A 27000-nucleotide genomic window follows, 5' to 3' on the forward strand; every position below is an offset into this window, starting at 1 on the left:
ACATCGCGGTGCCTCATGTCATTGTATGTGCCCCAAATCGTGGTAGTTACCGCCTGGCCACGGCAGTGTGTCACGGGCACCCCCCCTGACATATGTGTGGTGGTCTGTGGTATAGAGACATGCCCAAATGGCGGTTGGCATGCTCCGCCACCCAAATTGCGGTGCCTCATGCCATTGTATGTTACCCAAATCACGGGAGCTACCGCCTGGCCACAGCTTTGTGTCACCGGCACCCCTTCCTGACACAGGTGCGGTAGTCATTGGCATGGAGACATGCCCAAATGGCGGTCGGCATGCTCCGCCACCCAAATCGTGGTGCCTCATGTCATTGCATGTGCCCCAAATCGTGGTAGCTACCACCTGGCCACGGCGGTGTGTCACTGGCACCACTCCTGACACAGGTGCGGTAGTCATTAGCATGGAGACATGCCCACATGGTGGTTGGCATGCTCCGCCACCCAAATCACGGTGCCTCATGTCATTGTATGTGCCCCAAATTGCGGTAGCTACCGCCTGGCCCCGGCTGTGTGTCACCGGCACCACCCTGACACAGGTGCGGTAGTTATTGGCATGGAGACATGCCCAAATGGTGGTTGGCATGCTCTGCAACCCAAATTGTGATGCCTCATGTCATTGTATATGCCCCAAATTGCAGTAGCTACCACCTGGCCAACGGCGGTGTGTCACCGCCATGTAGCATGCCCTAGACCAATGGGAACAATGATTGCGGTGGCATGATGCGATTTCAAAAATCGCGGTAGGCGTGCACCGCCACCGCGGAGGCGGTCATTGGATGCTTTTGAAAGATGCACCATCGCCGTATCCCACCCCGGGCACCTGCGGTGCATCACCGCCATGAAGCATGCCCTAGAGTCAATGGGAACGATGATTGCGGTGCTATGATGCAGCTTTGAAAACCGCGGTAGGCGTGCACCGCCACCGCGGAGGCAGTTATTGGATGCTTTTGAATGAGGCAGACCTGGACAACGAATTGTTACAGCTTAGCACCTTTGAAACGGCCCCAGGGGGCTATATTTGTGTGGGAGTGAGCCTCACATTTCCACTGCTCAGAGAGCCTGTTGCCAGAGACCTCTGACCTGCTGCTGCTGCTGCCTCCAGGGACTGCTGCCTGAGACCTCTCATCTGCTGCTGCCTCCAGAGACTGCTGCCTGAGACCCCTCATCTGCTGCTGCCTCCAGGGACTGTTGCCTGAGAGCCCTGACCTGCTGCTGCTGCCTCCAGGGACTGCTGCCAGAGACCCCTCACCACCCAATTCCACCACAGGTGTTCAATGTCCACAGGGATGGCAAGGATAGAGAAGATCTGTGCCAGTCCATTCACAAGCGAGGAGCCGGAGGTCCTAGTGGACAAGGTGCTCGCACAGTACCCAAGGCTATATGGTGCCCCAAATGTCGTGGTAAGTAATCAAAAGCGGAGGTGTAGGGCAGGGGGGGCACACATGTAGTATATGCCTGAGGGTGTGGGGTTGTGTCATGCACTGACAAACATGCTGTCTCCAGGGGGGAGGAGTGTGTGTCCCAATGTCACAGGTTTCCCTGCCTGCAGTTATAAGTATGAGTGAAGTGTTTTGCATTGTCAGCCATACAGTGACACAGTATGTTGGCAATGCAGGTGCCAGGACAGTGATTGCTTGGCTGAATGGCTGTGTGTGTCCCTGTTGTCCATCTCAGTGTGATCCCAGATGGTCAGCACAGTGCCCGCCCACCAAGACGAGGTCACATCACTTCACTTACTGTGTCCTTACTAATGTTTTTTCACAGTCAAATCCAACTATGCACCCTCTCAGCCCTGTAGAATTGCACACGACCACACATGTGCAGATCTAAATTTTGTTTGTGAGTCCATGTCCCTCAATGCCACACACATGACATACTGATATATTCACAGGCCATGGACATTGAGTGCTGCACAGTCTTGCACACAGTGAGTCTACCCACAGACACAGCTAGATGTATGTTGTGGCCCGACATGCAATGGACTGGAGATGTGTGCAAGTCACATAGGGGGTTCAGTGCTGTCATCCCTCATGTGTGTGAGATGTGCAGGGACTGTGTACACCCTCATAAATGCATGTAGTCACATCTGCTTAGCACATGCTGAGTGCCCATGTGAGATGTACCCCAGGGTGTGATGAACAGAGATTAGATTTGGTTATGAGTTTGTGTCTTGCTACTGTACTGATAGATGTTGGCACATGACACTGTGTCACTGATCATTTTCCCCTCTTGTCTCCCATGCCTGCAGCTCAAGGTACACCAGCATAAGGGTGTGTGGAGGGCCATTGCAGCAAAGGTGCAAGCTCTGGGGGTATCTAACCGGCGGCGCACCCACTGCCACAAGAGGTGGGACGACATCAGCCGTCTGGCAAAGAAAGTGGCAGAGATGAGCCTCAGGCTGCTCCCTCGTACTGGGTAGTTGGCACGGCGCAGTATGACACCACTGATGGGCCGCATCTTGGCAGTGACTCATCCTGAGCTGGATGCACGTCTGAAGGAGCGTCAGCAGCAAGGCAGGGTTGAGTATTTGGGGAGGGTGACTTTGGCTGTGAGCGGATGCATGGGTACAGGGCCCGTGCCAGCGGTGGCCTATGTGATGTTGATGGAGTGGTGCAGTGCAGTGTCATGTAAGTGGCTCCTGGGATTGGTGCCAGTGTAATACGTTTGCCCAAACTGTTCTTACAAAGGTAATCCTTCCTGCTGTGCATTCCCATTGCCGTCTGTGTTGTGCTCTTCATGGTTATTCAGCATTGGAGTAGTCTGAGGAATCAAATTGGGAGTGAACAGCAGTGTTACCAATCTGAGTGTGACTTCATCTGTGCGTACATTGCATGCACCATGAATGTTGAGGCCTACACATCTGAGAACAATGTACACTAGTCTTTGGGCCCCAGAGTACAACATGGTGGTTGGCATGGGCCATTTGCCATTGTGAACTGTCAAGTCGTAATCTGTGTCTGTGTTGTCAGTGTTGTCCCCTCCTGTTCCATCCAGGTCTGTCAGTGGCAACAAGTGGTGTGCCCACATCATGTCCCTAGGTGTGCGCAGAGGTAGTTGTGTGTCTGGTAGACTTAGGTCACAGGCAGGGTGTTGTGCTGTGTGGCCATGACATGGCTCAGTCATGACAGATAATCAGGGTTACATCCACTTTTGGGGTCTATTTAGTGAGTGTCTGCAATTCGATTGCAGAGTGTGGCATGCAATATGTCGATCTGGTCCTCTTTTGTACTGCATTGATTGCAAAGGTTTCTTCTGTTGCTGCCACTAACCTGACCCTGCATTTCTCTTATGCAGATTCACCAGTGGTCGTGGAGGGACAGGAGCAGGACACCAGTGGTGTTGAGACTAGCACTACAGCTGCACAGGAGCCCAGTGACACAGATGTCACCAGCGCCTCAGAGGGGGACAGGAGTCTGCAGGAGGAATCCCAGCCTGAGACGCAAAGTACCACATCATCTGATGCCAGCGGGGATGCATCCATGTTTGCGGGCACAGGGAATGGAGACTCTGCATTATCTTCTACCACACAGTGGCCAGTGCCCGCCCTCCCATCCACTTCCTCTGGTGCTGCCCGTGTCCGTGTCAGTAAGAAGGGACTAGTTTCATTCACACCTGGCACCGCTGCCCCTGCACCTGTGCCCCCTGCTGCCCTCAGTGTAGAGTCGGTTGAGCGCACCAGCTTTGTATGGGCCAGACAGCTCTCCTCAATATGACCATGACCATGATAAGAAATTAGCCCAGGTGGTTGCTTTCATGAAGGGCATACATTCCGACGTGGGTGGGCTGCACCGTACTGTCCAGGCCTTGTCCTCCACAGTGACATCTGCCCTTCAACAGGCACATACTCCCATTCCTGCTCCAGGGCCTTTGTCCACCCCCCAGGCAGTGGCCACGTCTGATGATAGTGACCACGGATCACATACATCACAGTCACCATACAGAACACCGAGCACACAGCAAAAACAACCATCCCCACAGAAGAGCAAAGCCAGCCCAGAATGCATTGTCAAAAGCCCGTCAGTCAAAAGCAAGGCCCAAAAAGCAAAGAAGCAGACCTCTGGCTCACATGCCTCAGAGGCATCCCCAGCTAAGGACTCTCCTGTCCCTAAAGCATCACGCAAAGGTCTGCAGTTTCTGTGACCACTGAGGAGGTGGTGCTGGCAAGGGTACACCTAAGAAGGGCTCAGAGGCACATGCCCTCACCACCTCAACTCTCATTCCGAGCCCAGTGAAGCAGGGGAAGGAGGGCACTGTAGGGGGTACACATGGCAACCAGGGGAAGGAGGGCCAGAGGTGAAGCCAGACGAAGCGTTCCGCAGGATCTAGCACGTCCCTCGAGGGAGTGCCAGTGTCTGCACCTGATGCAGCTTTGTTGGTGTGTATGCCTGTTGTGTCCACACCACTTCCCATTAATCCCAGCACAGGGAAGCCATTTCGAATCCCCAAGAAGTCGAAAGGCATCCCTCAAACATCTCCCACCCACACTGTGTCACATGTCTGCATGACTCCACCTCCACATGCCACTACACCACCTGGTCTAAAAAGTCCTCCAGCTTGCCAGTCCACTGACAGCCCTTCCTCACCTTGTTGCTCTGCTGTGTTGGATGATTCTCTGTGCAGCTTCTCATGTACTCACTCTGCACTTTGCCCTGCCCACTGGCCTTGTCATTCACTGCTGTTCTGACCTTACCTGTGCAGCTTCTCATGTACTCACTTTGCACTTTGCCCTGCCCACTGGCCTTGTTGCTCTGCTGTGTTGGACAATTCCTTGTGCAGCTTCTCATGTACTCACTCGGCACTTTGCTCAGCCCACTGGCCTTGTCATTCACTGCTGTTCTGGCCTTGCCTGTGCAGATTCTCATGTACGCACTCTGCACTTTGCCCTGCCCACTGGCCTTGTCATTCACTGCTGTTCTGGCCTTGCCTGTGCAGCTTCTCATGTACTCACTCTGCACTTTGCCCTGCCCACTGGCCTTGTTGCTCTGCTGTATTGGATGATTCCTTGTGAAGCTTCTCATGTACTCATTCTGCACTTTGCCCTGCCCACTGGCCTTGTCTTTCACTGCTGTTCTGGCCTTGCCTGTGCAGCTTCTCATGTACTCACTTTGCCCTACCCACTGGCCTTGTCATTCACTGCTGTTTTGGATGATTCCCTGTGCAGCTTTTCATGTACTCACTCTGCACTTTACCTTTCCCACTGGCCTTCTCATTCACTGCTGTTCTGGCCTTGCCTGTGCAGCTTCGCATGTACTCACTTTGCACTTTGCCCTACCCACTGGCCTTGTCATTCACTGCTGTTTTAGACGATTCCCTGTGCAGCTTCTCATGTTCTCACTTTGCACTTTGCCCTACCCACTGGCCTTGTCATTCACTGCTGTTTTGGACGATTCCCTGTGCAGCTTCTCATGTACTCACTCAGCACTTTGCCCTGCCCACTGGCCTTGTCGCTCTGCTGTGCGGGACCATTCCCTGTGCAGCTTCTCATGTACTCACTCTGCACTTTGCCCTGCCCACTGGCCTTGTCATTCACTGCTGTTCTGGCCTTGCGTGTACAGATTCTTATGGATATGCTGTGATCCCTGGACTGGCCACTGGCCTTGCTGTTCTGGCCTTACCTGTGCAGATTCTCATGTACTCACTCTGCACCCTGGACTGGCCACTGACCTTGCTGTTTTGCCCTTGCCTTTGCAGATATTTGTGGATATGCTGTGCTCCCTGGACTGGCCACTGGCCTTGCTGTTTTGCCCTTGCCTGTGCATATTCTCATGGATATGCTGTGCATTTTGCACCTTGCTCTTCTCTACTGTTGGTGCCTATCTATGCAACATGTGAATAAAGACAGTTACTCCTGCTGTCTATTTTGTCAGTGTCCTTACTGAATAAAGTGATTTTTTGTGTGTGCATATGTTTGGCTGTGCCCTATGCTCTATGTGGCACTTCAACATTGCCAAGGTCTTTGCTCGCCTACTCTTTTTTCACAGGGGTGACAGGGACTTCAGCTCTTTCTGATACTGATACTTGTGGCATCTGTGGTGTCAATTTAACCTGGGATGCAGGTCTCATTTTCAAGGTTCTCAATTGTTGGTTACATTGTTCACATGTCAGGATGGGGGACACTGCCAGCACAGAGTGTGACTCTGTGCACAGGTTTGCATGCAGGCTGGGCAGTGTCATCATCTATGTGTGTTATTCTTTTATGTGTGCCCAGCTTTGTATGTATATGGTCATCTTGTGATGGCCCGTCATCCTGGTTCCATGGCCTACATGAGATGTGTGCTCTTGGGTTGTCAAGAGGTGTGCAGTGTGTTGGTATGTCCATGCTGTTCTGTCTGACTCCTATTTGCTGTTTTAGTCACTTGTGAGTGTGCAGAGTGTGTGACTGGAACATCAGTGTTGTGTTTGTTTGATCATCCATGTGCCCTAACTGCTTCACACTGCCATTATGGTTGTGTTTCTCATGCATTGCATGGTGCCTTTTATCCTCCTGTATGCCATGATGTGTGTGGTGTAATGGCATCCCCTATGTGTGCTTCTCGTGCCTACTCTTTGTGGGCCTGGACTCCCTCTGATTGTGTTTTGTGCATTCCTGCCATGTCCACTAATGATGTGCAGTACACTTCACATGGATGTCGGCTGTCTCCTTGGTTTGTGTGTATGTGTGCCTACTCATCACTTCATTTGTGACATTGTGCTATGTGGTGCATTTCTTTGGGCTGGGGCTATGTACCACTCAGGTTCTTTCCCTAATTGTTCTTTTGTGGTGTTCTTGTGCTGTTTGATAGTCATGGTTGCTCATCTGCTGTTCAGCTGTGTATGCTGGCCAGTGCTATGTTCAAGTTGATTCCACCATTGTTTTCCAGAACTGTGCATCTGTTGTGGTTGGGTTGGATGTATGTGTGTTGGCTGTGTTGTTGCTTCACTTCCTGGGTGTGCTGTTGTGTTTGTGCTGTGCTGATTTGTGCTGTATGGGTTGGTGTTGTGTCACTCATGTCTGTGTGTGACTGGTATGCTTGGTGTGCACTCACTGCTTGTTGTGCGTACAGTGCTGTGTGTGTGTGGCCTTGACATTGCCTGATGGGCATCCCCTGATGTCTTGCAGTGTTTGTGCATTTTTTTGCCTGTGCATATGTAGTTGGTTTGATGTGGTTGTGTTGGTCTGTGATGGGGAACTTCTTGTGTGATTTGTGGTATGTTGTGTGTGCTTTGTACCTGAGTGATGAGGCTGTGCACTCCCGTTGTGTCTGCGCTCCCATTGCCTTGCCACAGTTAGGCTGACAGGGTATGTCTGTTTTTGTCGTGGTTCTGTGTGTTTCATTTGGGGTATGTGTGTGTGTGTTTTTTTGAAGACATTTCCTGTGGCATCCCTGTGTGTAATGTTTGTGGCAACACCCAGGGTGTGTGTTTGTTTGTGTGTGTATGGACTGGCAGGTATTGGCAGCCTTCAGTGTGTGTGGAACTTGTGTTCTGTGCTGCTGTTGTGTGGGGGGTATGTGTGTACATTCCTCCTGGTGTTTGTCAGTGATGGAGTATGTATATGGCCCTGTGTGTTGTGCTGGTGGTGTGCTCCTGTGAGGTGGTTGTATGCATGTGTGGCTGTTCCCAGCTTGACTTCCAGGCCTTCCTTTCTTCCTTGTGTCTTTACCTGGTATGCCTTGCTGTCTCCCTGTGTTGTTGCACTGTGGTGCCTGTGGTTTGACTTCACTGACTGTACCAGCCATATGTGGTTTTATGGTCTGAAGGGGTGTTCTGTGTTCCTTGTCTTGCATTTGATGTGCACATGTTTGTTGTGTGTCTCCATGGCCTTCCATTTGTGTACATCCCACTTTGGCATGCTGATTTGTTGTGCTCCATTGCTGTTGGCATTTAGGGTGTGTGTCAGTGTGTGGTATGTATGTGTGACTATGCAGGCTGTGTGTCCATTTGTCTGTTTGTTCCTTGTATTTGTTCATTTGGTGCTTGTACTCATGTTTGTTTCCATGTGTGTGGTGTTGTTGTGGTGTGGGTGTTTCCCTGGCATTGTGCTGTGTGTTGTGTGTTCCTATGCAGCCACTCCTGCAGTGGCTGTCTCCCTGGTTGTTTGTTGTGTGGTGCAGGGTGTGGATTCACCTGGCTTGTTGTTGTGCATGGTAGTGAACAGGATGGGCACATGGCCTGTGCCTTCATGGGGTGTGTTGATGTGTGGCGGGAGGATGTATGTCCCTGGTGTCTTTGTGCCCTGCCCATGCCTTGGACTGGCCCTGCCTTCTGCATTGTGCGCATGTTTTCCCTTGTATTCACCGCTGCGGTGACATGACTGGGACATTGCTGCAAGTTCCCAGTAGATGTGTGTATAAGATGCAGAGGGGTGACTTGGTGGCAGGTGGGTCATGTGTAGGTGCCCTTATGGATGTATTGATGCCCCCAGCAGGGTGTCTGTTGTGGATTTGGACCCTATATCAGCCCGTTTGTTGTGTGTTGTATTTGTGCAGTTGCGTACCTGCGGCAGCGTCTGTGGCGGTCCATGAGTTGATAGTGATGTAGCAGGTACAGCACTTGGAACACGTGTAGAGTGGGGTCCATGGCGGTCGTGACCGGGTGGGGGGACCGGGACTCTGGTTTCGGGCTCCGCTGTCGAGCTTCCACCATCTCCGATTGTGCGGTGTTTCTGCTGTGGTGCGTCTGCTTATTTGGGGCATCGTACGTTATGGAGCGGGTCGGACGTCATTTCGCACGGCGGTGAGTCTCCATTGGCTCACACCGCCGCCGTGGCAGGCGCACTTTGATGGCGGTGCAACGCAGACGGGAATTGACCTATGTTTGGCTATGCTAATATGGCAGGCGTGTTTTCTGCTGCTCACGGGTGGAAAATGCGTTTTTCCGCACCACGGTGGGGCCACCGCCCAACATCCTAATAGACCCCTTAGTCTTCTCTTTCCTTCGCCTTGTTTGTTAAGGTGGAGTTAAGCTCAATGCTTTCCCACCGTATTACTGATTTAAAAAGCATCCCAGTTTTTAAATACTGATGTGTCCCCAGGTGTATTTCATTTTTTAAACTTTTTTATTGGGGTACCAAGCACAGAAAACAAACATATACAATACCATTCAAAAAAAAATTCAAGACTGTGGTTAATTCCCCAAATGTTTTTCATTATTTTTTTCCCCCCCACCCCCAGCGGATCCATCCTTCCCCCAGCAAACCAATTCATTAAAAAAAGGAACCAAAAAATAAAATGATAACATGATACACATGATACACTGATACGATAAAAGGGCACATGGGAAAGAAACAGAAATATGAGTGAATATGTCTTTACCTAGCGACTAAGCCAATTAAACATAGGCAATCAGAGCTTCTCTCCTTTCTCTCTAGCCCGTCTGCCTCTCCTCTTCACTACAGCCATATCCCAATTATATACAGACATAAATTTATTAAGCCAAACATATTCTGTCGGGGGAATAGTATCTAACCAAACTGTGACTATACATATGCGATACACGGCCATAGCTACAAATACAAATTTCTTATGATTTTCATCCATCCCTTGATCAGAGACACCCAACATGACAGTCCGCAGGGTAAGTATCACAGAAAAGCCCAAGATGGCCCTCAGCCTACATTCGATTTCAGATAATAATGGAGATAGTTTCAAGCAGGCCGCAAACATATGAGTGCTATCCGCTGCCACCTCTCCACAGCACGGGCAGCTAATGCCAGTGATACCCCCCACCTGTGTATTCGAGCGGGGGTGACATATAAATTGCACCAGGTTTTGAAGCATTGTACTTGTAGATTGGCGGATATACATGTCGTTTGACTGTAGTACAAAGAATCCTCACAGTCCCCCTGCCCGGCTTGTAGCTGCAATTGCCATTGTTCCAAATGTTTAGCTAGATCATCCCCCATTCCTTCCGTAATAAGTTTATAAATAACAGCTGTTTGTGACACCATGTTTTTGCTGAGCATTTCTAGCAAGGGGATTTGGCCCCGATTGTGACATTTCTTATCTATAAATCCCTGACTTGTAGAAATTTAAAGAAATCCATATTCCCCATCCCAAACTGTTCTTTAAGAGCATCAAGAGAAATTATGCAATCCGCCAACAAAAAATCGCCAATACAATAAATCCCTTTCTCCCTCCACCTACGAAAGTAACCATCATTAAAAATGTCCGAGCAAAGGAGGGCATTACTACCTAAAGGGGAATACCTATGCACCCGGGGGATTCCAATCTTTTTCCTAACTGCAGTCCAGACTTTATATACACTAAGCAGGACCTTAAACTTGAACCTCTTAAAGTATGCAAAATCAATCTGTCGTAATAACAAGCCCCGGGCCTCTGCCCCACAAAGAAGTTGAAAAATCGAGCATCCAGAGTCATCTAAGTTGCAGCCATTAATCAATTCCGCTGAATATTTCAAAGTAGTAGCCCAATAATATATCTGAAAATTGGGTACGGACCATCCCCCCGGTCTCTTGGCAAAGTCTTAAAACGTAAGAGCCGTCTTGGGCGCTGCCTTGCCCATATAAACCAAGAAATGACTTGGTCAAATTTCCGGAACCAAACTTTACTAAATTCTAGAGGGATAGCCCTGAAATAATAAAGAATTTTCGGCAAAAAACTCATTTTGATAACGTTGGCACGGCCCATCAATGTCAGGTGTAGGTTGCTCATTCTCTTAGTATCGGTTTTCATTTTTTCTAAGAGTGGCCCAAGATTTGAATCTTAAATTGTGGCTGAGTCAGAACTGATCCCAACCCCAAGATACTGTGCGTTAGGTACAATCCGTGAATCAACCATATCCACCTTCTCATTTATAAGAATTTGAGTTTTGCCTTCATTCATGTGATAGCCAGAAATTTCCCCAAATCGAGATGTAATGACCCCTAGCGCAACTAAAGTCTCCTGTGGAGCTGGAGTCACTATTGCTAAGTCATCAGCATATCTTAGGATTTTTACCTCCCCTCCTGGAGCACAGACTGATTGAATTGCCTGGTTTTCTTGTATTAATCTAATTAGGGGGTCTATATAAATTACAAATAGCAAAGGAGAGCAGGGGCAACCTTGCCTGGTGCCCCGCTCTATCCTAATCTCTCCGGAATGGCCTCCCATTAAAGCTATCTTGGCTACTGGATCTATATACATGCCTTTTATAGCCCGAATAAACCCTTCGCCAATTCCGTAGTGCTTCATCACTGCCCATAAAAGGGCCAGAAGACCCTATCAAAATCTTTTTCAGCGTCAAGTAGAATTAGCGCCATAGGATCTCCTGTCACCTTGGTGTAGTCAAATAGAGTTATAACTCTACGAATATGGTCAATTGTTTCTCGGCCCGGGACAAAGCAATGTTGATTATATGATACTATTTTTTTTTATAACAGTGGCCAATCTATTCGCAAAGATCTTAGAATACATTTGTACGTCATTATTAATTAAAGTAATTGGCCGGTACGCCCCTAAATCAGTAGCTGGCTTTCCTTTCTTTAAAAAAAAAAACAATTTTGGCAGATCTCCATGAATCAGGTGGACATTCACCCGCCTGAATCAGACTAAAGAGTTCAAACAAAATTGGAGCAAGCTGCATGGCACATTTTTTTTTTTAATTCTCCTGGCAGAAAATAAGGCCCCACAGCTTTACCAGATGGGATTGATTCTAGGGCCTTACCAACCTCAGCTAAAGTAATAGGTGCTTCCAGCATACCAAGATCTAGGGGGGACAGAGGTTCAATTGACACTTGGTCTAAAAATCCCGCTATCTCATCTTGCGAAGCTAAATTATGAATCCTATCCTCTGAGTATAATCTCTGGTAAAAAATTTCGAAAGCTAAAATAATAGCATCAGAGTCTTTTACAAATCCAATATCTGGGTCATTAATCCCCAGAATTTGGGTTTGAGCATCCTTTTCCCTGATATGTAATGCAAGGGCATGTCCTGTTTTCTCATTGCTTTCGTACATTTGCGTACGCCAGGCAACATACCTAGCTGCTGCCTTACTAGCTGAAATCTCTGTGATAGCAGCTCTAGAGATTGCAATCAGCGTTTGTGCGGCCTCAATCTTGCCTTTAGCCAGAATCACCTGGCCCAAATTTAATTTGGCTCTGCTCAGTTCAGTATATAGATTCTTGATCTTATCCTTTTCTTGTTTTTGGGCCTGCCATCCGAACTGTATTGTTTCCCCCTTCACCCAGGCTTTTAGTGCGTCCCAAACACATTGAGAACTAGTACTCCCCTGATTTTCTGCAAAAAACCTGGTGATCCAAACACCTATCTGTTCCACCTATTGATTATCACTCAATAGTGTCCGATTAAAAGTCCAGCTGGACCTGTTCTTCACACACTTAAGAGAGAGTTCCAGGACCAGCGGATTATGATCGGACATGATCTTGGGATATTTCTGAATATTGCACCCCGCCACCAAATTATGAGGAATACAAAAATAATCTAACCTGGAGTGCGATTGATGCGGGGCACAATAATATGTAGACCCATCTTTACCACTTCTTATTGCAGCCCACATATCTGCTAGCCCATGAAGCTCCCTCATATGATACAGAGACCGAAAAACCTTGGGTTTGCGCCCCATATAACCGGCTTCGGATAGATTCTGCACAGCCCAGCCCAGATTTATATTAAAATCGCCACATATAATCAGTGGGAGTGGCCAACCCACCAATTCTGTGCTCAGCCAATCGTATAACTCAGTAGCGTCCAATACCGAGCCATAGACAGAGCAAATTGTTAAAACATCATTATCAATGACACATTGAGTTATGGCCCATCTTCCATATTTGTCTGCAATGGACCGTGAGAAGTTCGCAAGCCCCCTACGGGCAAATATGGCAACCCCCCTAGTCTTGGTTTCCTGTTTTGTGGAGACCACCATCTGAAACCCATCTAATTTCAAAAGTTGGGTTTTACTAGCTTGGATATGGGTCTCCTGGAGACAAATTATATCGGCCCTAAGAATTCGCATGTCCTCATTAATCCTGCCCGCTTGGCCAGATCGTTCAAACCACATATATTAATCGTGGCTATCCGGACACCCCCCATTGCTTATCTGTTCGATACCGGCAATAAATACAGCAAAAGCCAGAAGAAACAAAGACACATAAATTCTGATAGCTCATTTACCCATGCCCAATACCTTACCCCCTCAAAAAGGATTCACCCACCCCCACCCCAGTCCCCGCCCCCCATCACATCGGCAAAAAAGGTCACCAGACCCTTGTGATGCCTCCCACGTTGTACGCCCCCGTTGCTCCCTGACCCAAGAAAAAACGAGAAGTGTAATTTTCGGCTGTCTGAAACCTGGTTGATCGCTGCCTCACAGCATTATCACTCCGTCTGAATGTATGGCTTTGATTTGCGTAGTAGCACCGTACCTCTTTGTGTGGCCTTAGCAGTAGGTTCTCAGCCACCAATGTGTAGACTTCTCTTTGAAGATTTCCTTAACTTCAAATGCTTTATACTGAACTGGGGCTTCCCTCTGACTCCACATATGCCAAACATTGATTCTACATTTCGACGAAGGCTGAAATGGCATGCATGAGCAATTTGCTGGACCACAGCATAGTCTCGGGGAAAGCATTGTTGATCTTTGGGTTACTTATCCCCTGTCTCGTCACCAGTTGTAGTGTCCTCCACATGCCAGGTTCTCTCCAATGACTCGCCTACACACAGAGCTTAGTATAACACGTCTTTATTCTTCTGTGTTACCGCAAACTCACCATTCTAAACCTGCATTCCCTTCATTACGCTCTAATGCCTATGTCACAGTTCTACGGTGTTCATCAGGAGCCACAAACTTTCTGTCATTAGAACCTCACACAACACTACGACACTAACCTGCCTCTGTGTGTTTTATACGCGGTTGGGGGACTATCACTGAGGACTCCGTGAACGAAGGTGGGATCCACCCTAAGACAGGTGAGTGCACTATCCAACAAGCACGACTTCATCTCAGACCCGTAACCCTGATGAGTCACTCACAAAAGTGGAGGCTCTCTGCAACATCGCCAAACTTTCAGAGCTTGCCAAATTAATCAAGAGAGGGAGGAGAATGCACCCCATAAGCCTAAGCGTCTGCTCATAAGCGAGTGCAACTGCCTGCAGCAACACAGAGCACCCCAGAAGGCTTTGCAAGCGCAAGGTCTTGTAAGATGTAGCTGGACTTCTGGCCATTGTTAAGCCTAGCCAGTTCCCCATGCAAGTCATTGGGAGTGGCCATCTTGAAATCAGGCAAAGCTGAATAATTCCATAGGGGCACATGCAAGCGATCATCATTTTCAAGTCAGGCAAGACTGATTGCCCATAGAATCGAATTGGATGGCAATTTTAAAGTCAGACAACACACAATAAAGGGATATTACAACAAAAGAAAGATAAAAAGAGCTGAGGAAGCAGCACAAAAGCAAGGAATAAACGGCATTGGCCAGAATGAAGTGGATGTAACCAAAGCACTATGGCCGAGGAAGGCATCCATAGTTACATTTTCGTCCGGCCTCTACCCATCGACCTCTCAGACTCCCAAACCAAAGATGCTAGGTGGGAAAAATGGATCCCATGATTTGAGCACTACTTGTGAGCTACCTGCCATATCCACTCAGATGAACAGGCAAAAGACCTATTCCTCAATCTAGTCGGCACCAACATGGAAGAACTACTCATGACATTCCTGCCCGGGTCTATCAACTCATATAAAGGTTAGTTCAAGTGCCTCACAAAACGTTTTGATCTACAGCACAATGTTGACTACCAACGGTACATAGTCAACACGGCATGTCAGAGAGTTATTGAATCACTAGACAATTTCACAATGAGAATGTCTAAACTAGTAATCTACTGCACATTTGACAAGAAATCAATAAAGAGGCAATAATACTGTGCAAGTGAAGGGTGCATATCCACTGGGTTTCAAACTAAAATACTGAAGGAAACCTAGACACTGGACAAAATTATTAGACGTGGCAAGGGCGTATGCCAGAGCCACGTCGCATGCCATTAACATGGCAGGTGACTAAACGCTCGAATAAATCCATCGGATGACAGGAGGAAGCAGCAGACCTGCAAGACAAGCGCTTGAAACTGCTAAGACTGAAAATGTATGCTATTGATTTGGACTAAAAGTATCTGCACGCTGTCAACTGCTCAGCTATGGTACAAAGATGTCAAAAGTGCAACACAGACAACCACTTCAAAAGCGTCTGTAGAGGGGGTCACTGGAAGCCAGAAAGGGGGCAACCATACAGGATGAGAGCATATTCGAGACACCATGCAACGCACATAAATGCATGCAATCGCAGCCCCTCGGCAGGACACATATTCTTCCTCAGCACCCGCAACCGGTGAATGTCTATACCTTGTGACAAAAGTGGCAGCACTGGAAAAGCAGTCGGAACACATACAACTACTGGTAAGAAAAGAGATACAAAAGAATGCAGGGCACCCAGTGACGAACCTGGAAAAGTTTTCAGAGATACTCACGTACGAATTGTCGCTGCAAGACGAGATACATGTTCTAAGATGAGACATTCCAGTGCCATGCCTCTTAAGCAATCTCACTGCACAATTCATGGGACTCATAACAATGATGTACAATGTGTTAACACATCACAGCATCCTAAGGGAATACCCCAGCACTTTTCAAAGGGCTGGGGAAGCTAAGAGATATGGGGGTCATCCTTTACATCAATGAAGCAATCAAACCTGAGGCGCAAAACCAATGCCGAGTCCCAATGCATCTCCAACCACACATGGGGGAAGAACTCAAGATCCTGCTTGAACAAGACATCATGGAGCTTGCTGATGATGTGACTCCGTGGGTGTCTATCATTGTCGCTGTACCAAAGAAGAACGCTCACAAACTATGTATTTGCATGGACATGCTTCTACCAAACACATCCAGAGAAAGAGACACTCCAGTCCCCTTCTGAATGACATGATCAGCTGTCTAAATGGAGCTTGCATATTTTCTAAGCTAGATCTCTTCAAAGGATGCCATCAACTAGAACTCAACCCCCAGTCATGATACATCACAGCATTCAAAAAGAACTTTAAAGTGGGGGAGGGCATGAGGGAGTTTAAAGACCATGCTGGGACACATTCCCTCAATGACATATAACAAACAAAAGTGTCACAGGGTCTAAATTAAGGTCTAGCTGTGGTGCATCTACCTGAAGACGTGAGTGTTAAACCCTACATGAAAGAAAAAGAAGAAGAAAGGTGCTCTGTGGTTACTCACAAGATACCCATCAGTCACCACTCGGAACCGCCCTTCATCATTTGGGATTCCTATTAACCATATCCAGGGTACGCCTCTGGTATCTGATGGAAGGTCAGATGTAATGAACCTTTGTCTACCTAGAGGCGACCTATATGGTTTGGAGTGTCACAGGCCACTCATTAGTTAAAGAAAGGAGTGTGACTGATATGCAGTGCATGTGAAGAGAAAGTGATGCATCCTGGTAAATATTTGTTCAATTTACCAATGCTGCTTTTAAACATTGGAGGAGCAAGCATAAACCAGAATAAATAACTTTTCCTGCTCTCTCACCCAATTTTAGTTTCACTGTACACTTTCTCTTCACATGCACTGCATATCAGTCACGCTCCTTTCTTTAACTAATGAGTGGCCTGTGACACTCCAAACCATATAGGTCGCCTCTAGGTAGACAAAGGTTCATTACATCTGACCTTCCATCAGATACCAGAGGCGTACCCTGGATATGGTTAACAGGAATCCCAAATGATGAAGGGCGTTCCGAGTGGTGACTGATGGGTATCTTGTGAGTAACCACAGAGCACCTTTCTTCTTCTTTTTCTTTCATATAGGGTTTAACACTCACGTCTTCAGGTAGATGCACCACAGCTAGACCTTAATTTAGACCCTGTGACACATCACAGCATTCTCCACACACCTTTGACTGTTCTTCTACAAACGACTTTGTTGTGTTGTCTGCAGCTGAAGTCATTCAGGAAATCTGCACATGAAGAGGAAGGACTAGTTCGCACTCTCGCTGCCTAAACCTGCAAAGACAAATAAAGAAGTGTCCTTACACTAACCTGTTTCCCTGTTTTCTTCGGGGTCAGGCCTCTACCACCGGGTACACGACAGTTACTATCACTGCACCTGCTGCACTGATAACAGCCTTATACCTAAAACTGGGTGTAAGCTCGGAGGAGTCTGCATTACTACATTAGGGGATTATCTTAAAGAAACGTTTTATTGACAGTTTTATTTTTTGCATTGTCAGGTCGGTTTCAACATCATATCCTAGCCAAAGAAGAGGCTTGTATCCGGTTTTCTCCTCGAGTGATTGTTAGCCTAAGCAAAAGGATGTATCAGCCCGACAATCATGCACATGGAGGTAAGAGAACTATTCTTTTTTAATTCATTCCAATCCCAAGATCTCTTACCTAGCTACCACACCTGTGGAAGGGTCAGGTTTCCTTTGCAAATTTTCTGGAGTATTTTGAGTGTTCCTTTAGAAATCCCAGTGAAAACTATTGTTTTAGTCCATTTTTTTAAAAAAGTGTCGGATAATGCCCCATATTACCCAAGTGTTTTTTTAAGTCTCAGGACGGGCACTCACTCATACTAACTCGCTCATGCATATTCATGGTTTCATTTAACGCCCCACTAATCTTAAACTTCACCAGCTGCCACTGTGCTCATGTAAAACCCTCCAATACTCTCAGGTCAAGGTTGCGGTATGTAAAAGAAAGCAGCAACAAATGTTAAAATAGTGCAACAAAGAAGGAAACTATTCCCAGCCAGTACCAGTACCAATTAGTGAGCTCCAGACGACCGAAAAATACACAAACTTAACTGTTTTGCTGCAAAAATCCAAATCATATTTAAGACAGTCACAAACATTATCAATTAATGTATATCCCCTCACGATCTCCCACTTGCTTACATCACAAGGATTGGATGGACTGGTGCTTTTGTAAGGGTTCCCCCCCTTCTGCATATGTGACAAGAGCAGATGGACGTCCTCTGGGATAAAAATATGTAATCCTTACTGTTGCACCCCACCAACATCTTAGTTAGGCACAGGATCTTTGCCCTTACACCCGCTATCACAAAGTCCATTATTGTCTCAAAGTCCCTTCTCCATTTCTTAGTAGCACAAGAGATATCTGAAAAAAATCTTATTGCACGGTTCTCTAGAAATATTTTTCCTTTCTGCCTCACTATTTGGATGATGTTGTCTTTCAGGATTTCAACTCTCAGAATTAAGACTACGGTGGGTTATAACAATGTATTTGGTGAAGATAGCTTGCATAACTACATTTGAAAATATAAATATATACCCCATTCCATTATCTCTCTGTTGATTTCAAGTACCTCGGCCAACTAAGCCATAAAGAATGACTGTAAGTCTAGTCTTTCTGTGCCCTTTGGGGTACCGATTATCCTGATATTTCTAGCTCTATTGGCATTAACGATCAGTTTAAGCTTTCTCTCAACAGCTGTCTGAAACCATTACATCTGTCCTTCATATTGCATTCACACCTGCTTGCATCTTCTTTACTTCTTTCAGAATGTCCTTCGTATCTTCCTCCGTTCATGTAACCCTTTTACTCAGGAATACCACTGTCACTTTCAGAACATTGCACTTTGTGTTCACCTATGAGGTGTATCTGTTTGTTGCAACAGTGTCCTCAAGAATAAGTCTGGAGAGGACTAGGTCCCCATTAACTCATATGAGCAATGTATTTCTATGCTATCTCCACCCACTTGGTACTAGCCTCCTTTTCAAAAGCAAAACATGTCTACTGCTTTTCTCTATCTGAGAGGATTCTTTTAGGCCTAGGCATGATACCAGACTAGTCAAATTGGGGCATCTTCACGCCATCCAGGGATCACTGTAGCGGTTCACTCTCCTTCAGGATCATGCCAACTTTCTCCTCTAGGGCCTTTTCACTGGTTACTACTACTCCAGGATTACCTACATCCGGCATCCATGAAGTTCGCAAGTTCTTAGTACTCATGTGAGGGAACCATTAATACTCCCTTAAGGCTAACTCTGTACAGTTACTTAGCCATTCCATCTCTCTGGCTTTGGGCGCTCCACTAGACATCTCGCTGCTTGCTGTGATCTGCATCTTCCAAATCAGCGCTGCATCTTCAGCTGCCATAAGTCAAAGCGGGCCTGGCAACTTCCTCTAGTTTCTGGACTTCAGACGGTTTGCGACCCTTTACTAGAGACCTACAGGGGCCTGCAAAAGCATCAAAAGCTCTCTGTTAATTGGAGATCCCCAGGCACTCCTGCTGCCCAATGACCACTGTTGTACATTGGATTATCTCCTTGTAGCTGCTCAGCCTGTATGAATGTGATGTCAGTGTAGAATGTTGAAAGTTGGATGACAGAGTGAATAGAATGTTAGTGTGCCTGGTGTGTATGTGGAAGGACAGTTGAAGAGAGTGGGCTGAGCAGTGACCATCCTGTTCCTGGTGGGGTTATCTTCATTACATCTTGTTACCATCTTTCATGAATAAAGGAACATCAAGAAATCTACATGACTATCCATCATTTCATATACGACATTTTGGCGACGTTTGGAGAACTTAAAGCGTGCAAGAAACTACCTACATACAAACTAAGGTATCTACAAAGAATCAACCTCAAGAAACTGAACTGAATCAAGGTAAAAGACTTTCATATTTTAAGACTTATATTTAAATTACCTGGCACTATTAAACCCCACCAGTGACCCCGAAATCGGTCGCCCTAAACTCTAAACCTGTGCCATGGTAAGTTTACATATTCAAAGTTAATAACCTTATGACAAGAGAAATATACCATTTAATAAGGTGTATAAATCCAAGATATAATTGAAATCAACCCTCTCATATACGTGTAGCCAGCAAGAGAAAGCACACTGAAGAGTGTCAGGACTCGGAGCTTTTCAAGCAAATATTACCATAATTGACTTTTTGCTACTTAAGACTCCGTGGATATACTGACATACACCTACTTGTCATTCCTGAAATATTGCAGCTGTTAAAGAAATAAGAATTTGATTGGAATTTTTCGTCGAGTAAAGAGCTGCGTGTCTAAAGTGAATTTCAAAACAGTTGTGCTATCGGATTTGTCTGTCATTCACAATTAAAAAGGAAAATCATTTTTTCACCTACATGAAATAGAAAGTGAACTGCGCCACAGAATTATTTATGACAGTTTTTGTTTTTTCTTAACTCAAAATACAGTTAAATACAACATAACTGGAATGAAGTAAAATAAACTGCCAAACCGGGAAGAGGGCTGCTGTTAAAGGTACAAATGGCACTCGAGCGGCCAGGCATGTAGGAGATGAGTTGCTAAATAGAAAGGAAATTGACAGTTCACGTTTTTCCTCCATGATTGAAACAACTATAGTGTTGATTTTATTTATGAAATATTATGTACTTTAAGTGCAACGTTAAAACTGTCGTAATGTATTTTAAAAGTCAACCACAGCTCGCGCTGCCTCACCTGCTCCTCAGTCTTCTTTCTATCCTCTATGACGCATGCTCACTTCTGCTACAGACACTTTGGTGCACGCATTTTCCTCTAACCATCCGGCACGCCTGCGTCTACGTCCATGAAATGCCTGTCACACAAATTGAAATCTGCCATGTACACAGACGAACATTAACCTGCTGCAAGCTTTTCACTTTCTCCATAATCTTCAACGCAATCTCGAAGGAGCAGTTAGTGAATGAAATAAGTATCCTTACTGTGAGTTATTGTGGTTTCCTGTTCAAGGTCTTGCCAGCTACGTTATCTGCACCATGCTAAATGTACATTATTTAGTCAGCGCAAGTAAATTTCCGATGGGACAATAACGTTTCTCAAGGACATTGGATCCTACTAAACCATTAAATAAACACCTTGATGGACAATTATATTACAAAGAAACTGGCACTAACTTACAATATTTACAAAGAAGTATCCCTGAGACGACGGTGACAACTTTATTTGTTTTAATTTATTGTTTTTACAATGTTTAGCATACTGAAATATGTTTGCACTATTCTTTGCTTATTTAATGTGTATTTTGTGGGATCTTAAAAGCACTTAATTAAGACGCGTTATATGGGAATTTAATTAAAACGCGCACATTATAAGTCGCGATATGCTTACTGAATGCACTAATATTAATACATATTACGTGACTCATATACATAATATGAATCTTGGAGTTAGCAAAACTCAAGATTTAGTCACACATATTATAAGTCGCAAGATGCTTCATGCGCACAGGTATCAAGACACATATTGTCATTTTCAGAATTTTCCTTATTATATGTTAAATTTGGCTGATCTTGATATATGTACAGCCCAAATTTTGATCACACATATTATAAGTCACGAAACGATTCCTGCGCACTGATGTTAAGACGTAGTTGAAGTTTCCTGTATTTTATTATTAATGATTATATACTATATTCACAGTATTTTACATGATTCTATAATTAGAATTTAAAGAAGTAGAATTTGTTTATATGAATGATATTAACTGTTGTAGAACTCTAGTATTGATGGTGAGTAGTGTAGTTATGTATAGGAGCAGGCCTCTTTACATTTATTCCATACTTCAATGAGGGTGGTGCGCACACCTTTTTCATTGGTCCTACACTACATATTGCTATGTTAAGTTCACACTTCAGTTTATAAAATACATGGGTCATATACATATACATTTATGCCAGTATACAATAGGCTATGTACTTATATTTATCTGACCCAAACATTGTGCCTTTATGCATTATTATGTCTTTGAGCATTCTTGCCGTAGACAGTACGTTATATACATACACATAGTTTTAGGTACCCTATTCAAGTTTTCCTTCTCTCTCAGTCCTGTATTAATTCACCTTCACTAAACAACATTTCTTTCTCAATATTTAAAAAAAAAAAATTTGTTCCAGAGGAAGGAGATGTGTGTTATTGTTTGGACTGTTTTATCTTTTCCTCATTCTTGTCACTTTCAGCTACCATTCATTCTTTTCTGTTATTACGAACCATATGATATATTACAAGTTTTCTCTTTTCAATTTAAATAGCTATGTAACATAATATTGTGCTTATTGTTATTGAAGAAAAGGGGATATGTTGTACATTGGATTATCTCCTTGTAGCTGCTCAGCCTGTATGAATGTGATGTCAGTGTAGAATGTTGAAAGTTGGATGACAGAGTGAATAGAATGTTAGTGTGCCTGGTGTGTATGTGGAAGGACAGTTGAAGAGAGTGGGCTGAGCAGTGACCATCCTGATCCTGGTGGGGTTATCTTCATTACATCTTGTTACCATCTTTCATGAATAAAGGAACATCAAGAAATCTACATGACTATCCATCATTTTATATACGACAACCACCATGGCCACTGAATAGACTTGCTTCAATGCATGTGTAAGTGTGAGTTACCCATACTTTTCCAGGAGAAACACAAGCTTACATAGAAAAAAAAGCAGCATGTCTCATAGATGCCCCTTTATCTCAACACAACTTAAATTCTTCCCCATTTTTATAAATGGTGGAATAGGCATATTTGTATTTTTACAAAAATCAATCAACAGTAGGTATGGCAGCAAGTCAAGCCCCTTGAGGTACAAATATATAACTTCTATCAATGTTTCTTCTAGATTTGCATGCACGTGACATCAGTCACCAGTGATGTATTCAACTAGAGCCCCCGGCATGCACAGAATAGAAATGTAGACTCTTACAAATTTAAATTCGGCTATATCATTGTGAATGCCATGTAAAGCCCGTCTTATCTCTAGTATTGTCAGCTCTAATTATGTTTAATCTCATTATAAAATCGAGAATTTTTTTGACCTGCTAAGTGGTACATATGGCAACTTCAAACACTTTCATTAAACAATGAATGCTGTGTTTTACTGAATTATTAAATATTGCATTTGCATTTTATTGGCACCACTAGGGATTAATTAAGTCTAATGGAGCGAGCTACATAACCTAACGGAATGTTTTACTTAAGGTAACGAAATCACCAGGTATCAAAGCTTTCATTTGACTGAAGGACTTTAGGAAGAAAGAGGTGCAATGTATTCTTCCTGTGTGTGTACAATATTTAAACCAGTACTGCAAGGTGTCTTAGAATTAATTATAACATTCTTAAAAATAACCGTTTTATCTCTTGCCGAATCAAATATAACCGCTTTTTGTCACATTCACTTATTCCTGGCAGAATACACGAATGTCAGAATATATTTATTCGCATTTACAAAGAAGTTGGTTTATCTGACAAGAGCTTTGTATATAGGCTATCCTGTGCATTATTTATTTTTATAGACGGCTATAACGGTCTTGTGAATGAAAGGCATGAAAGAGTAGTAAAATGTACTTGTACTTGGAGAGGCATTCAAACTGCCTGTTTCAGAATTTCATTGCATATTTAAAAAATAATACATTAACATAACGTGGAGAAGACAGAAGAAGCTTTTTGGAAACCGATCCTGGTCGTCACTATAATGCAATGGAATGGTTGCAATACAGATTGCTCAGTAAACAAATGAGGACTCCTGAACATCATCTCCTACGCCGACGACACCCAGCTGATCCTCTCCCTCACCAATGACCCCGCCACCGCCAGAACCAGCCTACACGAAGGGATGAAAGACGTCGCCGAGTGGATGAAGAACAGCCGCCTGAGACTGAACTCAGACAAGACGGAAGTCCTCATCCTGGGACCATCGCCCTCCGCCTGGGACGACTCCTGGTGGCCTCCCGCCCTGGGCACCGCTCCCAAGCCAACAGACCACGCACGCAACCTGAGCTTCATCCAGGACTCCTCCCTCTCGATGACCAGACAAGTCAACGCCGTCTCCTCGTCGTGCTTCAACACCCTGCGCATGCTCCGAAAGATCTTCCGCTGGATCCCGACCGAAACCAGGAAGACGGTAACCCAGGCACTCGTCACCAGCCGACTGGACTACGGGAACACGCTCTACGTGGGAACCACAGCCAAACTACAGAAAAGACTCCAGCGCATACAAACCGCCTCCGCCCGACTCATCTTGGACATCCCCCGACGCAGCCACATCTCCGGCCACCTGAGGGACCTGCACTGGCTCCCCGTCAGCAAAAGGATCACGTTCAGGCTCCTTACCCACGCACACAAGTCTCTCCACGACCTGGGCCCCAAGTACCTCAACGACCGCCTGACCTTCTACACACCCACCCGCCAGCTACGCTCTACAAGCCTCACCCTCGCCGCCGTACCACACATCCGAAGAGCCACCGCCGGAGGAAGATCCTTCTCCTACCTGGCAGCAAAGACATGGAACTCCCTCCCCATCCACCTCCGGCTGACACAGGACCATCTCGCCTTCAGAAAACAACTCAAGACCTGGCTGTTCGAGCAGTAGCGGACCCCCTCCCCCAAGCGCCTTGAGACCCTTCCGGGTGAGTAGCGCGCTATACAAATGCTATGATTGATTGATTGATTGAATAATTGTGGCAGTGTTACAGCGAATAAACTGGAGATTGAGGAGAACCCAGTGCGGTTGCCCCTAAAGGTGGGAGGAGTGTCGCCCCACCTGCTGCAAGCGCAGCAGGTAAACACAAACTAATAAAATGCTAATTACCATTTTATTATACAGTTGCCATCAGCTTGCGCTGGTAATATAGTGTGAGTGTGTAGGCAGGGGGGCAGGACTGATTCCTGTGGATTGCAGGATGACTGCTGCCCCTGTCAATGCAGCGTGTGCACATCGGACTGGCCGGCTGCTTTGCGACGGCCAACCTGACATGCTCACCTCAGTCTCCGCAATACCAGTGCTGTGAAACTGCCGGGGGATTGCTGGGACAGGCCCCTAGCCTCAAGGTGAGAGCTGGGTTAGGCTGCTCCAACTAATCCTAGACCTGCTCTAATACGGAAAACAGCATGAGAGCAGCTCCAGGATTGGTTGGATTTGCGTTGCACTTGGCAGGAAGGAAGTCAATCACCTTACTTCCGTTTCCTGCTCAGAGTCACCCTGAGGATCCCACCGGTATAGGAGAAACACATCGAACAGAGGGCCAGCAGCATATATGGTGAGTTTTTCAGCATTACGCCCTGTTCACCATATTTTATTGTTACCAACCACCACTGGGAGAACCTTTTACCTTTAGAGAGCCAGTGACTGGGCATTTCGGAAGCTGTAAATGGCCACATTGATATTGCTGTATTTTATATAGGTTTCAGGGTTGTCCTCGGGTTATTAACCTCCGGTTGTGTATTAAATACAGCTAGTGACTGCCTGTCAGTTAGCAGAGATTTAAGAAGTGTCCTGGTATGTCAGGTTCTTTCGAGGTTGTATGATACCCTGTCATCTCCTTGTGTGTTATCTGAATTCAGCCGGAACTTGTAGATGCAAAACTTCACTCTGAAAAATGCATCATGTACGGGTTGCTCACTGTGGGGGTACTCCATTGAGACATGCATAGAGACCAGTGGCGGACGGCATTTTTTTAGCTGGTTTCGGGCAGGTTTGGGAGTGTGTGTGGAGGGGGCAAAGGGGGTGGGGGAGGAAATCGGTTTAAAAAATAAAAACGTATATTGTCGCACCAGTCCAGCACCTCTGCTCCTGCTTACCTCATCAGACCGAGGCAAAGGAAGCACGGAAAAGGTTCCCCTGACCAATCACAATGCTACAATGCAGCGTTGTGATTTGTAAGCACCCAGGCTCCCCTGACCAATCACAATGTTGCAATGCAGTGATTTATTTGGTTTTGAGCGTCCTAGTTCGACTGTCAATCAGGGAATGGGGGCCTGGGCTTGTTCTCCATGCAGACTGTAATGCAGCCTGCATGGAGAACGGGGAAAGTGTGTATGGCTGATTTGGGCTGCCCGAGAGGGCTGACCAAACAGTCATTGCACACATAGGAGTGGGCAAATCACTCCTCTCCTACCCTGCTCCGAGTGCAGAAAAGCCCCACCTACCCACCTGCCCGCAAACCAAATGTAAAATGATAATAACCTAAAGTTATTATTATTTTATATTTCTTTAACTTCACTGCTCAAAAGCAGTGGAGCGACACTCCTTTGCCATAGCAGAGGACCAGCCCCTGATAGAGACTAGGGTTGGAGGCAAACTTGAACAGGGATCGGTGAGGTACTAAATCTACGTTTTGGTTATGGGAAACCTGTTTTGTTTTCAATGTTAGTTTTTTATGGAGTTCAGTAGTGTTTTCCTTATGTTCTCCAAATATTTTTAATTCAGTACTCATTAGTGTTTATTCAGCTGTCTAATCATTAAAACAAACAAAAACTGGGTTTTTACAGTGTTTTTAAAACATATTTTGCATTGATTTTAGAAAACACATTTGTAAATCGAAGGAGAACTAATGCAGGGTATGTAACGTCTCTCCATTTGCAGTGTGCACAGTGGGCTTATGTTAGACCGTTTTAAGCACAGAAAGTCTGTGTATTGCACTCACTCACATCTCATTACCCTCTCGTAAAACTCATTACATCTCGCACTCATGAAGTCAAGACTTTGTCTGGTTTACAGGACTATGAATGGAATAAAAAAGTAAGAATGCTGTATTAAAATGTTTAAATGTTTAGTAGTTTAATTAACACATTTCTGGTACAGCTTGGGGCCCTTCACCACACTGACTATTATGGCGTGGTAGTGGTCAATCCTGTCAACAGTATAGTACCATACTAAACCACAATACTCAAGCTGAAAAACCTTAGACCAGTCTTTCCTGCTGCTACCTTGTAAAACAAAGTAACACTGTGTTGGCTCTCTCAGGAATAAATAAAAAGGACTCATTCTCTCTTGCTTTACTTTCCTTGACAGTTTATGGTTATGCAGATGTTTATCAGTGTTAATATGTTTATTTTGATGCAGGGTTGTTTCCCTTTTGGTGGAGTTTTGTCAGTTGTTATAAGTTCAAACCTAAAACATGATAGCTTTGCCATGGGTAATAACATTCACAGACTTGATCTGAGCTGTGACTAAACTCCAAAATTATAGAGTCCCCTCCATACATTGCATGC

This window comes from Lissotriton helveticus, chromosome 2_1 (genome assembly GCF_964261635.1).
Source record: "Lissotriton helveticus chromosome 2_1, aLisHel1.1, whole genome shotgun sequence".
NCBI classification, from domain to species: domain Eukaryota; kingdom Metazoa; phylum Chordata; class Amphibia; order Caudata; family Salamandridae; genus Lissotriton; species Lissotriton helveticus.